Raw genomic sequence first — 13,156 nt, 5'->3', positions numbered from 1 at the left:
TTGTCCTGTTGAAAAATAAATGATAGTCCCACTAAGTGCAAATCAGATGGGATGACGTATCGCTCCATAATGCTGTGGTAGCCATGCTGGTTAAGTGTGCCATGAATTCTAAATAAATCACAGAGCAAAGCACCCCACACCATCACACCTCCTCCTCTGTGCTTCACGGTGGGAACCATGCAGAGCTCATCCCTTCACCTTCTCTGTGTCTCACAAAGACATGGCGGTTGGAATCAAAAATCTCAAATTTTAAGTCATCCAACCAAAGGCCAGATTTCCACCGGTCTAATGTCATTGATCGTGTTTCTTGGCCCAAGCAAGTCTCTTCTTATTGGTGTCCTTTAGTAGTGGTTTCTTTATAGTAATTCAACCATGAAGGCCTGATTCACACAGTCTCCTCTGAACAGTTGATATTGAGATGTGTCTCTTACTTTAACTCTGTGAGGAGCAATCTGAGTTAATTGCCCATTTCTGAGGCTGGTAACTCTAATGAACTTATCCTCTGCAGTAGAGGTAACTCTGGGTCTTCCAATCCTGTGGCGGTCCTCATGAGAACCAGTTTCATCACAGCGCTTGATGGTTTTTGTGACTGCACTTGAAGAAACCTTTCAAAGTTCTTGACATTTTCCGGATTAACTGACCTTCATGTCTTAAAGTATAAGTGAGCAGTTGGGTTGTTTTAAGACAAGTGCACATGACTTTCAAGAAGGATACTGACAAACTGAATTTAGCGTTCAGTTTTAAGATTGATGGATTTGATTATGTGTTCTACTAATCAATGAAACGCTTTGGTTGTGGAAGAGAGGGGGCATTTGGTACGTTATTGTCCAGAGAACGAGTGCGCAGAGCCCGGTAGCAGCTCTAGCCCTGGTACAGCTAAAGTACCACTGAGAAGGGATGAACAGGCTACGCTGGGTTCAAGGGAAGGTAAGAAGGTGGGAAAAGTAGGAAAGGAAAGCAGTGTGAGTACGGGGGTAATTGTGGAGAGTGAAACAATGGAAAATGAAGCAGCTGTTTTTAAAGTACTGAGGAGTAAGAGGAAGAATTTAAGGGGTGGTGAAGGTTCTAATTCCAATAGGAAGGTTGAGATAAATCAGTAGAGGATAAACAGGCTGTAGAGGTGGTGGAGTTTTCTTCTGGGGACGATAGCGAGAGTGAGGCATCTGATGTGTCACAACAAAATAGCGAGAGTAATGGGGTGGAAAGGAGGTATGGGATTGAGAAGGTATGTAAATTTCTGAATTTGACAAAAGGGAAGAAATATATGCAGGATTGTAATTGATATATATTTGTATATATTTTTTCTTCCTGAAAGTGAATTGTTTATTGAATCAGCAAAGTTTCTGATGTCAGAAATAATGGGAGGAGGTTTGACAAGCCCTGAAATCGCTAGACTCACGAGAGTGACAAGTGATTTAAATTCTAAAGGAAATTAAACAGTTCATTCGCAGCCCTAACTCTGTAAAGAGATGTGTTTTCTGTCTCTTCCTTTGTATTTTGTGTCCAGCCATAAGCAGTTTTAACAAATCTTCTTTAAACGGGAACGGGGCGAGAGACGTCAAAAAAAAGTTAATGAAGGGAAAAGGAAAAGGGAAAAGGAAGTGACGTAAGTTTTCTACAAGAAAAGCATAGTAATATGGAAAACGAAGTTGTGGCAACAGGAGTGGGGGGGGGGGGGTGTTGTCATAGAAACTCAAAAAGTGGGGGCGTGGCCATCCTGTTCTCGAGAAGGTTTTTCCCTTTGTCACTACCTTCGATGAGGTAGTTGAGGGGAAGTTATTAAACATTAGAGCAAGATTTGAAAACATCACTATGTGTTTAATAAATGTATATGCCCCAGCCGTGGCAGTTGAGAGGGCATGTTTTTTTAGAGACATTATCAAATACCATTGAGAAATGTAACAATGACGATTATTTATTTCTTGCTGGGGGATTTTAACTGCACAGTCACGGATTTAGATAGAAATCACAAAGGACCTCATATAGCCTCAAGGATTTTTTTTTTTTAAAACGCCTTATTGTAACACATGAACAGTGTGATATTTGGCTGAGCCAACATGGAGGCACGAGACAGTACACATGGGCCCCAAGTGAGAGAAATCCTCATCTCTCTGGCCAGGTTATTTGATTGTTTTCAGTATCAATCTCAGGTCTGTAAATCAAGTGTGATTGGATGTTGGATGTTCTGATCATTGTTTAATAACAAAGGTGGTGTACATAAATACATGAATAATAACAATGTAAAACCCCAAAATGCATACTGGCTTTTTAATGTAACTTTACAGAGTGATACTTCAGGAACTGTTTTAGTTTTTTCTGGGAGAGGTGGACTTCTCAAAAGGCCAGTTGTGTATCCCTTCAACAGTGGTGGGACATAGACAAAAAAAAAACAGATTAAACCATTCTGTAATCTATACACAATGAATGTCACCAGAGACATCACCAGATCAATGAACACCCTAGAGTCTGAGATAGTGGAACTCCTGACGTTGGTTGAGACCACAGGAGATCAAGGCCATACTCAGGCCCTCAAGAGGAAAAAAGCCACATTAGCAGACCTGATGGATATCAGAGCACGGGGGACATTGGTGAGAAGTAAGTTTCAGGGAATTTCAGAAATGGATGCCTCATCCACATTTTTTATTTTGTTTAGAGAAAAAGAATGGACAAAGAAGAATTATTCATTGCCTCAAATCAGCTGTTGTACAGGAGCTCACTAGCCCAAGTGGAATTAGAAAGAGGACAGGAGCTCACTAGCCTAAGTGGAATTAGAAAGAGGACAGGAGCTCACTAGCCCAAGTGGAATTAGAAAGAGGGTAGTAGAGTTCTATGCTAAGCTCTACAAGTGTGAGTTCTATGCTGAGCTCTACAAGTGTGAGTTCAAAGGGGATAAAACAGTGACACAGCATTTCCTTGATGGGCTCCAACCATTATCTTTGCAGGAGCTTTAAAAGGCATGGAAAGGGGAAGGGCATTGATGGGCTTCCCGTTGACTTTTTTGAGTATTTTTGGCTATGTTGGGAGAGGATTGGCATAGCAGTAGTTAAGTATAGTATGACCGGAGGGTTACTACCAATAAGCTGCAGGAGGGCTGTCCTCACCCTACTACCAAAAAAGGGTGACCCTATGGAGGTGAAGAACTGGAGGCCGGTGACCTTAATGTGGACTGATAATAGGATCCTATCCAATGCTTTGTCCACCAGGCTCAGGGAGGTGATGTTGAGGGTGGTTATGGGGCAAATCACACGGACCAGTCCTACTGTGTTCCCGGCAGGCAGAGAGGGAGTAACATTTCCCTGATTCTGGATGTTTTGGACGTCTCTACGGCAATTGGGTTGGATGCTAGTCAATTTCAACTGATCAGGAAAAGGCATGAGTTCAACATCATTACCTATGGGGCCACTTTGGAGGCGTTTGGTTTCAGCTCTGGTTTGGTTTTATTGCCATGATCAGGGTGATACATGGTGACATTGAAAGAGTATTGAAAGTTAACGGTGGCTTGAGTGCTCCTTTTAAAGGGTGTAGAGGAACTACACAGGGGTGTTCGTTGTCGGGAATGCTATATGTCATCGCTATAGAGCCACTACAAAATAGCATTAGAAGTCGCATTGAAGGGGTATACCTTTCAGAGGATATTCCTCCTATTCGTCTCTCAGCATATGCTGATGATGTAGTTATTTTTAGTGAAAAATCAAGCGGATGTGGAAAGCTTGAGTCTCACGGTTGATCGGTTTAGGGAGTGTACCTTGGGGATGAGGGCGAAAAATTGGAATGGGGTGGTTCAAATGGTGGAAGGGAGGATGAGGTAGATGGCATTGGTTGCTATCTCGTATGTCATACAGGGGAGGGGGTGCACTACTATTGTTAACAATGTGGTAACTTCTGCACTGTGCCATCGGTTGTCAGGTTTCAAGCCACCGCCTGGCCTTCTGGCTAATTTACAGGCAATTATTGTAGATTTATTTTGGGATAAATATCATTGGGTTCCACAAAGTGTTTTGCATTTGTCAAAAGAGGAGGCGGGACAAGGATTTGTACATCTGGCTAGTAGAGCTGCTGCTTTCTGGTTACAGTTTATTCAAAGGTTCCTTTATGGACTGGAAAATGTGGTGTGGAGAGGGGTGGCAGGTCTTGTATTACAACAGGTAGGGGGTTTAGGTTTAAAGAAGGCTTTATTTTTGGTTGATAGTAGCCAGATTTCTAGGGATGGAGTACCTCCATTTTGCAGAGGCCTTCTTAGGGTATAATGAAGGTGTCCAGAAGCATTTACAACGGAGTCAATGCATTGGTTGCTGGAGGAACCTCTGGTATATGGGGCAAGACTGGCTCGTACAACTACAGCTGTTCCATAATCCTTCTTCTTCTGTCAAGTGGATAATGCTCAACAGTCACAAGGAAAAGGTACAAGATGAAAACGTCCCATTTCCAAGGCTAGGGATTATACCCAATATCTCAGAGTCAGACAGACTAGGGATTACACCCAATATCTCAGAGTCAGACAGACTAGGGATTACACCCAATATCTCAGAGTCAGACAGACTAGGGATTACACCCAATATCTCAGAGTCAGACAGACTAGGGATTACACCCAATATCTCAGAGTCAGACAGACTAGGGATTACACCCAATATCTCAGAGTCAGACAGACTAGGGATTACACCCAATATCTCAGAGTCAGACAGACTAGGGATTACACCCAATATCTCAGAGTCAGACAGACTAGGGATTACACCCAATATCTCAGAGTCAGACAGACTAGGGATTACACCCAATATCTCAGAGTCAGACAGACTAGGGATTACACCCAATATCTCAGAGTCAGACAGACTAGGGATTACACCCAATATCTCAGAGTCAGACAGACTAGGGATTACACCCAATATCTCAGAGTCAGCGTCAGAACACGGACATGAGACAATTTATCCCGAAGCAGGGATCAGAGCTTGGGAACATACATTGTTTAAGGGGAAGTGGGGTTTACAAAGGAGCGGTATGTTTTGTGGAGGAAGGGAAACTCGTTTTTGTTGATGAAATGAGTTTAATCTTATTTTTAATCTTATTTTTTTATTTTACTTTAAGAATGACATATTGGCTGTTTCATTTATGAAAAGGCTCAGTGTGCCATTATTTGTGTTATACTTGAGTATAAAATAAAGGTTTAATAAAAACTAAAAATCTCTCTATATCTCTCTCTCTCTCTGTCCATGTGGGTGTGGTGTTGTGATGGAGTACTCTGTTTAGGTCATTATACTCTGCCCACTGCTGCTCAGTGTTTAGTAATTACACCCTAATGGCCCATTTACAGACCATAGATTAGCGTTAGTGTGTGTGTGTGTGTGTGTGTGTGTGTGTGTGTGTGTGTGTGTGTGTGTGTGTGTGTGTGTGTGTGTGTGTGTTCTCCTTGGAAAAGGGATAACAACCCTTCACACACACAAACATCAATCCACTTCTCACATTCCATGAACGTAAAATTAGGAATTCTTTACAAATGGTTAAGTTAAGGGTTGTTTGGTTCTGTAAAACAGGGTTGTTTGGTTCTGTAAAACAGGGTTGTTTGGTTCTGTAAAACAGGGTTGTTTGGTTCTGTAAAACAGGGTTGTTTGGTTCTGTAAAACAGGGTTGTTTGGTTCTGTAAAACGGGGTTGTTTGGTTCTGTAAAACACTGTTGTTTGGTTCTGTAAAACAGGGTTGTTTGGTTCTGTAAAACAGGGTTGTTTGGTTCTGTAAAACAGGGAAAAAATAACATGCGACTTACACCGACATCCTCCTGAGCTCTGGCATCTTCCCCAGCTCTGGCATCCTCCTGAGCTCTGGCATCTTCCCCAGCTCTGGCATCCTCCTGAGCTCTGGCATCTTCCCCAGCTCTGGCATCTTCCCTAGCTCTGGCATCTTCCCCAGCTCTGGCATCCTCCGGAGCTCTGGCATCTTCCCCAGCTCTGGCATCTTCCCTAGCTCTGGCATCTTCCCGAGCTCTGGCATCTTCCCCAATATTTGGAACCAATGACTGGTCAGCGCAATCCACAAAAGTGGAGACAAATGTGACCCCAATAATTATCGTGGGATATGCGTCAACAGCAACGTTGGGAAAATCCTCTGCATTATCAATAACAGCAGACTCGTATATTTCCTTTGTGAAAACAATGTGCAGAGCAAATGTCAAATTGGCTTTATACCAAATTATCATATGACAGACCACATATTCACCCTGCACAACCTAATTGACAAACAAACAAACCAAAACAAAGGCAAAGTCTTCTCATGCTTTGCTGATTTCAAAAAAGCCTTTGGCTCAATTTGGCATGAGGGTCTGCTATTCAATTGATGGAAAGTGGTGTTGGGGGAAAAACATACGACATTATGAAATCCATGTACACAAAAAACAAGTGTGTGGTTAAAAGAGGCAAAAAACAAATTTCTTCCCACAGGGCAATGGGGTAAGACAGGGATGCAGCTTAAGCCCCACCCTCTTCAACAAATATATCAGCGATTTGGCAATGGCACTAAAACAGTCAGCAGGACTCACCGTACTAGAATCTGAAGTCAAATGTCTACTGTTTGCTGAAGATCTGGAGGGCAGCAGCACCTACATATTCTGCACAGATTCTGTCAGACCTGGGCCCTGACGCCTCAGTAAAACCAAAATAATGGTGTTCCAAAAAAAGGTCCAGTCGCCAGGACCACAAATACAAATTCCATCTAGACACCGTTGCCCTAGAGCACACAAAAAACTATACATACCTCGGCCTAAACATCAGCGCCACAGGAAACTTCCACAAAGCTGTGAACGATCTGAGAGACAAGGAAAGAAAGGCCTTCTATGCCAATCAAAGGGCATTCTATGGATCATAAAATTCGACATACCAATCAGGATCTGGCTAAAAAAATACTTGAATCAGTTATAGAACCTATTGCCCTTTATGGTTGTGAGGTCTGGGGTCTGCTCACCAACCAAGAATGAACAAAATGGGACAAACACAAAATTGAGACTATGCACGCAGAATTCTTTAAACATATCCTCAGTATAAAAACGAATGCAGAGCAGAAATAGGCCGATACCCACTAATTATTAAAATCCAGAAAATACCTTCAATTCTACAATCACCTAAAAGGAATCGATTCCCAAACATTCCATAACAAAGCCATCACCTACAGAGAGATTAACCTGGAGAAGAGTCCCCTAAGTAAACTGGTCCTTGGGCTCTGTTCACAAAAACAAACTGAGCCCATAGAGCCCCAGGACAGCAGCACAATTAGACCCAACCAAATCATGAGAAAACAAAAAGATAATCACTTCACACATGGGAAAGAATTAACACAGAAACAGAGCAAACTAGAATGCTATTTGGCCCGAAACAGAGAGATGACACAGTGGCAGAATACTTGACCACTGTGACTGACCCAAACTTAAGGAAAGCTTTGACTATGTACAGACTCAGTGAGCATAGCCTTGCTATCGAGAAAGGCCGTCGTAGGCAGACATGGCTCTCAAGAGAAGACAGGCTATGTGCTCACCGCCCACAAAATGAGGTGGAAACTGAACTGCACTTCCTAAACTCCAGGCAAATGATTGACCATATTAGAGAGACATATTTCCCTCAGATTACACAGACCCACAAATAATTACAAAACAAATCCAATTTTGATAAACTCCCATATCTACTGTGTGAAATACCACAGTTTGCCATCACAGCAGCAATATTTGTGACCTGTTGCCACAAGAAAAGGGCAGCCAGTGAAGAACAAACACTATATGGGTTGTAACACTACATGGGTTGAGAGAGAGAGAGAGAGAGAGAGAGAGAGAGAGAGAGAGACAGAGAGAGAGAGAGAGAGAGAGAGAGAGAGAGACAGAGAGAGCGAGAGAGAGAGAGAGCGTGGAAGAGAAATAGAGAGAGCAAGGATGAAGAGATGTCTGACTACTGCCACGTGTAACTTTGTATTGTAATCAGATGCTTTAGTGCTGTGCTGGAACTAAAGCCTGCATACCCTGTAGTTTCCCAATATAGACAGATATGGGGAAAACACACAATCCTTCCTCTGGGCACCAAACTATCACTGACTACTGTAACATTTGAAGTTCAGATCATGGACAACTTTTCCCCGCTGATATCCTCTCTAAGTTGTTTGACAGTGTGGGTGTGAAGTGTCAAACTAGACTGAGCTTCCTTCAATACTCCCACAGAGTTAGTTCATTAATACAGATCCTTCCTCATGCAGTGTTGGTCAATACTGTAGAGGAACATACACACACACACACACACACACACACACACACACACACACACACACACACACACACACTGCGGTAGCAGCCATTGTGACACTCACGTCAAAGGAAGGATCCCTGTTGTCTGGGCCATTCACCAGGAGAATGAGTGGGAGGATTGTGTGTGTGTGTGTGTGTGTGTGTAGACACTCAGGGAATTCATCAGATCTAGAGGCGTGGGAGGGTGACACGCCAAAGAGTGGGACAAGACAGGATGAAAGTTAAGGGAGAGGGTGAAGAGAGGGAGGAGAACAAAGGGGAGGGATATAGGTGGCTTCCTGACTTTGATCTAGGGCTTCCCTCGGCTGTGACAGAGGAGCTAAAAACACACATAATCTGATTCAGGCTTCCGCTGTCAACACAGGTTCTATTTTGGTCTATTTGGGCTATCCAGAAAGGGATAATCCACTCCAAAAATGAAACTCGTGAAACTCCAGTCAGTTTGGTGATAGTCTATCTGATTGACCTTTTTTAAATGATCCTTTAAATCAAGAAATCGTCGTGTTACGGTTCTCATCACTTGAGATAGCGACCATCAGTGTAGGTAGCCTAGTGGTTAAGAGCGTTGGACTAGTAACCGGAAGGTTGTAAGTTCAAACCCCCGAGCTGACAAGGTACAAATCTGTCGTTCTGCCCTTGAACAAGGCAGTTAACCCCACTGTTCCTAGGCCGTCATTGAAAATAAGAATTTGTTCTTAACTGACTTGCCTAGATAAATGAATAAAAATTATCATATTTCACAATGCTTTTAACACCAAGTCAGACAATAGATGGTATGGTCATACCATATAAATATATAATATTATATAATATAAATAATATTACAGTGCCTTCGGAAATTATTCCTCTTTCCCTTTTTGTAAAATGGATTAAATTTGTTTTTTTTTTAAACGTATTTTCCTCATCAATCTACACACAATACCCCGTAATGACATCACATGTTGGAATGTCAGTGTGTGTGTGTGTGTGTGTGTGTGTGTGTGTGTGTGTGTGTGAGGGTATGACAGTTTATGTTGGCAGCAGACGGACTGTTGATAAACTGTTATCTGAGGTAGCAGATCTGTATCTGCATCTTCATTCTCCTCATTGCAATTCTCAGTACACACACTCACACACACACACACACACACACACACACACACACACACACACACACTCACACACACACACACACACACACACACACACACACACTCACACTCACACTCACACTCACACTCACACTCACACTCACACTCACACACACACACACACACACACACACACACACACACACATACACATACACACACACACACACACACAAACACAAACACACACACACACACACACACACACACACACACACACATCCTGTGCCAAAGACAACGGGGTTTAATCACTACCAGCTGTGTGTATGTGGGGTGAAAAGGGGACTAAATTTAGCCTAATGTAGTTTCTGATACATCTCACCAAGTCACCTAAAGTGTAACTGCTGCCTAAGAAACTGTCTTGAGGGGGTCAGACAGAGAGAGGGGTCAGACAGAGAGAGGGGTTCAGACAGAGAGGGGGTCAGACAGAGAGGGGTTCAGACAGAGAGGGGTCAGAGAGGGGTCAGCCTACAGAAATTAACCAAGGGGGGATTTAATTAACCTATAGCCTACAGAAATTAACCAAGGGGAGATTCAACCTATAGCCTACAGAAATTAACCAAGGGGGGATTTAATTAACCTATAGCCTACAGAAATTTACTAAGGGGGATTCAACCAAAGCCTACAGAAATTAACCAAGGGGGGATTTAATTAACCTATAGCCTACAGAAATTAACCAAGGGGCGATTGAATTAACCTATAGCCTACCGAAATTAACCAAGGGGGGATTTAATTAACCTATAGCCTACAGAAATTTACTAAGGGGGGATTCAACCTATAGCCTACAGAAATTAACCAAGGGGGGATTTAATTAACCTATAGCCTACAGAAATTAACCACAGGGGGATTTTTGCAGCATGCCGGCTGCAAACACAACGGCTCTTGTTTCATTCAACTATCTTTGTTCTTTCCGTGATATTGTCAAACAGTACCAAAACAATTGATCTCAAACAACATATAGCCTAACCTAACATTGCACGTAGGCTACAAACACACCGCTAATAGTGACTATGGCCTCTCCACATGCTTTTTATGATACCAATGTTTTTGACCCCCAAGTTGTGTCTGTTGCAGATGCTGGAGTAAACTGCAGGTGAGGAGGTTATGCAGGCAACCAAAGAGCTCATTATGACTTTGGGCATTGAGGGCAGAGCCGGAGCCATAAGTCCCCCTGCTGATGAAGAGCCAGAACCCACACAGCCAAGGAGACCAACAGTTGCATACCGTAAGCTCTCCTACTGGGAGGATGAAGCAGATATCAAGTCCACTGGGAGAAAAAAAATAAAAGAGACTATGTGGTAGTCAAACTCCAGCGTAACAAGCAGACCCAGTGCTGTTCTGTTGAAGACCCAGAGTTGTTCTGTTGAAGACCCAGTGCTGTTCTGTTGAAGACCCAGTGCTGTTCTGTTGAAGACCCAGAGCTGTTCTGTTGAAGACCCAGAGCTGTTCTGTTGAAGACCCAGTGCTGTTCTGTTGAAGACCCAGTGCTGTTCTGTTGAAGACCCAGTGCTGTTCTGTTGAAGACCCAGTGCTGTTCTGTTGAAGACCCAGTGCTGTTCTGTTGAAGACCCAGAGCTGTCCTGTTGAAGACCCAGAGCTGTTCTGTTGAAGACCCAGAGCTGTTCTGTTGAAGACCCAGAGCTGTCCTGTTGAAGACCCAGAGCTGTTCTGTTGAAGACCCAGAGCTGTTCTGTTGAAGACCCAGAGCTGTTCTGTTGAAGACCCAGAGCTGTCCTGTTGAAGACCCAGAGCTGTTCTGTTGAAGACCCAGAGCTGTCCTGTTGAAGACCCAGAGCTGTTCTGTTGAAGACCCAGAGCTGTTCTGTTGAAGACCCAGAGCTGTTATGTTGAAGACCCAGAGCTGTTCTGTTGAAGACCCAGAGCTGTTCTGTTGAAGACCCAGTGCTGTTCTGTTGAAGACCCAGAGCTGTTCTGTTGAATACCCAGAGCTGTTCTGTTGAAGACCCAGAGCTGTTCTGTTGAAGACCCAGAGCTGTTCTGTTGAAGACCCAGTGCTGTTCTGTTGAAGACCCAGAGCTGTTCTGTTGAAGACCCAGTGCTGTTCTGTTGAAGACCCAGAGCTGTTCTGTTCCAGACCCAGAGCTGTTCTGTTGAAGACCCAGAGCTGTTCTGTTGAAGACCCAGTGCTGTTCTGTTGAAGACCCAGAGCTGTTCTGTTGAAGACCCAGTGCTGTTCTGTTGAAGACCCAGAGCTGTTCTGTTGAAGACCCAGAGCTGTTCTGTTGAAGACCCAGTGCTGTTCTGTTTGAGACCCAGAGGTGTTCTGTTGAAGACCCAGTGCTGTTCTGTTGAAGACCCAGAGCTGTTCTGTTGAAGACCCAGAGCTGTTCTGTTGAAGACCCAGTGCTGTTCTGTTGAAGACCCAGAGCTGTCCTGTTGAAGACCCAGAGCTGTTCTGTTGAAGACCCAGAGCTGTTCTGTTGAAGACCCAGAGCAGTTCTGTTGAAGACCCAGTGCTGTTCTGATGAAGACCCAGAGCTGTTCTGTTGAAGACCCAGAGCTGTCCTGTTGAAGACCCAGAGCTGTTCTGTTGAAGACCCAGAGCTGTTCTGTTGAAGACCCAGAGCTGTTCTGTTGAAGACCCAGAGCTGTTCTGTTGAAGACCCAGTGCTGTTCTGTTGAAGACCCAGAGCTGTTCTGTTGAATACCCAGAGCTGTTCTGTTGAAGACCCAGAGCTGTTCTGTTGAAGACCCAGTGCTGTTCTGTTGAAGACCCAGAGCTGTTCTGTTGAAGACCCAGTGCTGTTCTGTTGAAGACCCAGAGCTGTTCTGTTGAAGACCCAGAGCTGTTCTGTTGAAGACCCAGAGCTGTTCTGTTGAAGACCCAGTGCTGTTCTGTTCCAGACCCAGAGCTGTTCTGTTGAAGACCCAGAGCTGTTCTGTTGAAGACCCAGTGCTGTTCTGTTGAAGACCCAGAGCTGTTCTGTTGAAGACCCAGAGCTGTTCTGTTGAAGACCCAGTGCTGTTCTGTTGAAGACCCAGAGCTGTTCTGTTGAAGACCCAGTGCTGTTCTGTTGAAGACCCAGTGCTGTTCTGTTGAAGACCCAGAGCTGTTCTGTTGAAGACCCAGAGCTGTTCTGTTGAAGACCCAGTGCTGTTCTGTTCCAGACCCAGAGCTGTTCTGTTGAAGACCCAGTGCTGTTCTGTTGAAGACCCAGAGCTGTTCTGTTGAAGACCCAGAGCTGTTCTGTTGAAGACCCAGTGCTGTTTTGTTGCAGACCCAGTGCTGTTCTGTTGAAGACCCAGAGCTGTTCTGTTGAAGACCCAGAGCTATTCTGTTGAAGACCCAGAGCTGTTCTGTTGAAGACCCAGAGCTGTTATGTTGAAGACCCAGAGCTGTTCTGTTGAAGACCCAGAGTTGTTCTGTTGAAGACCCAGAGCTGTTCTTTTGAAGACCCAGTGCTGTTCTGTTGAAGACCCAGAGTTGTTCTGTTGAAGACCCAGAGCTGTTCTGTTGAAGACCCAGAGTTGTTCTGTTGAAGACCCAGTGCTGTTCTCTTGAAGACCCAGAGCTGTTCTGTTGAAGACCCAGAGCTGTTCTGCTGAAGACCCAGAGCTGTTCTGTTGAAGACCCAGTGCTGTTCTGTTGAAGACCCAGAGTTGTTCTGTTGAAGACCCAGAGCTGTTCTGTTGAAGACCCAGAGTTGTTCTGTTGAAGACCCAGTGCTGTTCTCTTGAAGACCCAGAGCTGTTCTGTTGAAGACCCAGAGCTGTCCTGTTGAAGACCCAGAGCTGTTCT

The sequence above is a fragment of the Oncorhynchus mykiss genome, chromosome 19 (assembly GCF_057628025.1).
Source record: "Oncorhynchus mykiss isolate SJ-2025 chromosome 19, ASM5762802v1, whole genome shotgun sequence".
Classification (NCBI taxonomy): domain Eukaryota; kingdom Metazoa; phylum Chordata; class Actinopteri; order Salmoniformes; family Salmonidae; genus Oncorhynchus; species Oncorhynchus mykiss.
The sequence above is the reverse complement of the archived record's forward strand: the minus strand, read 5'-3'. Positions refer to the sequence as shown.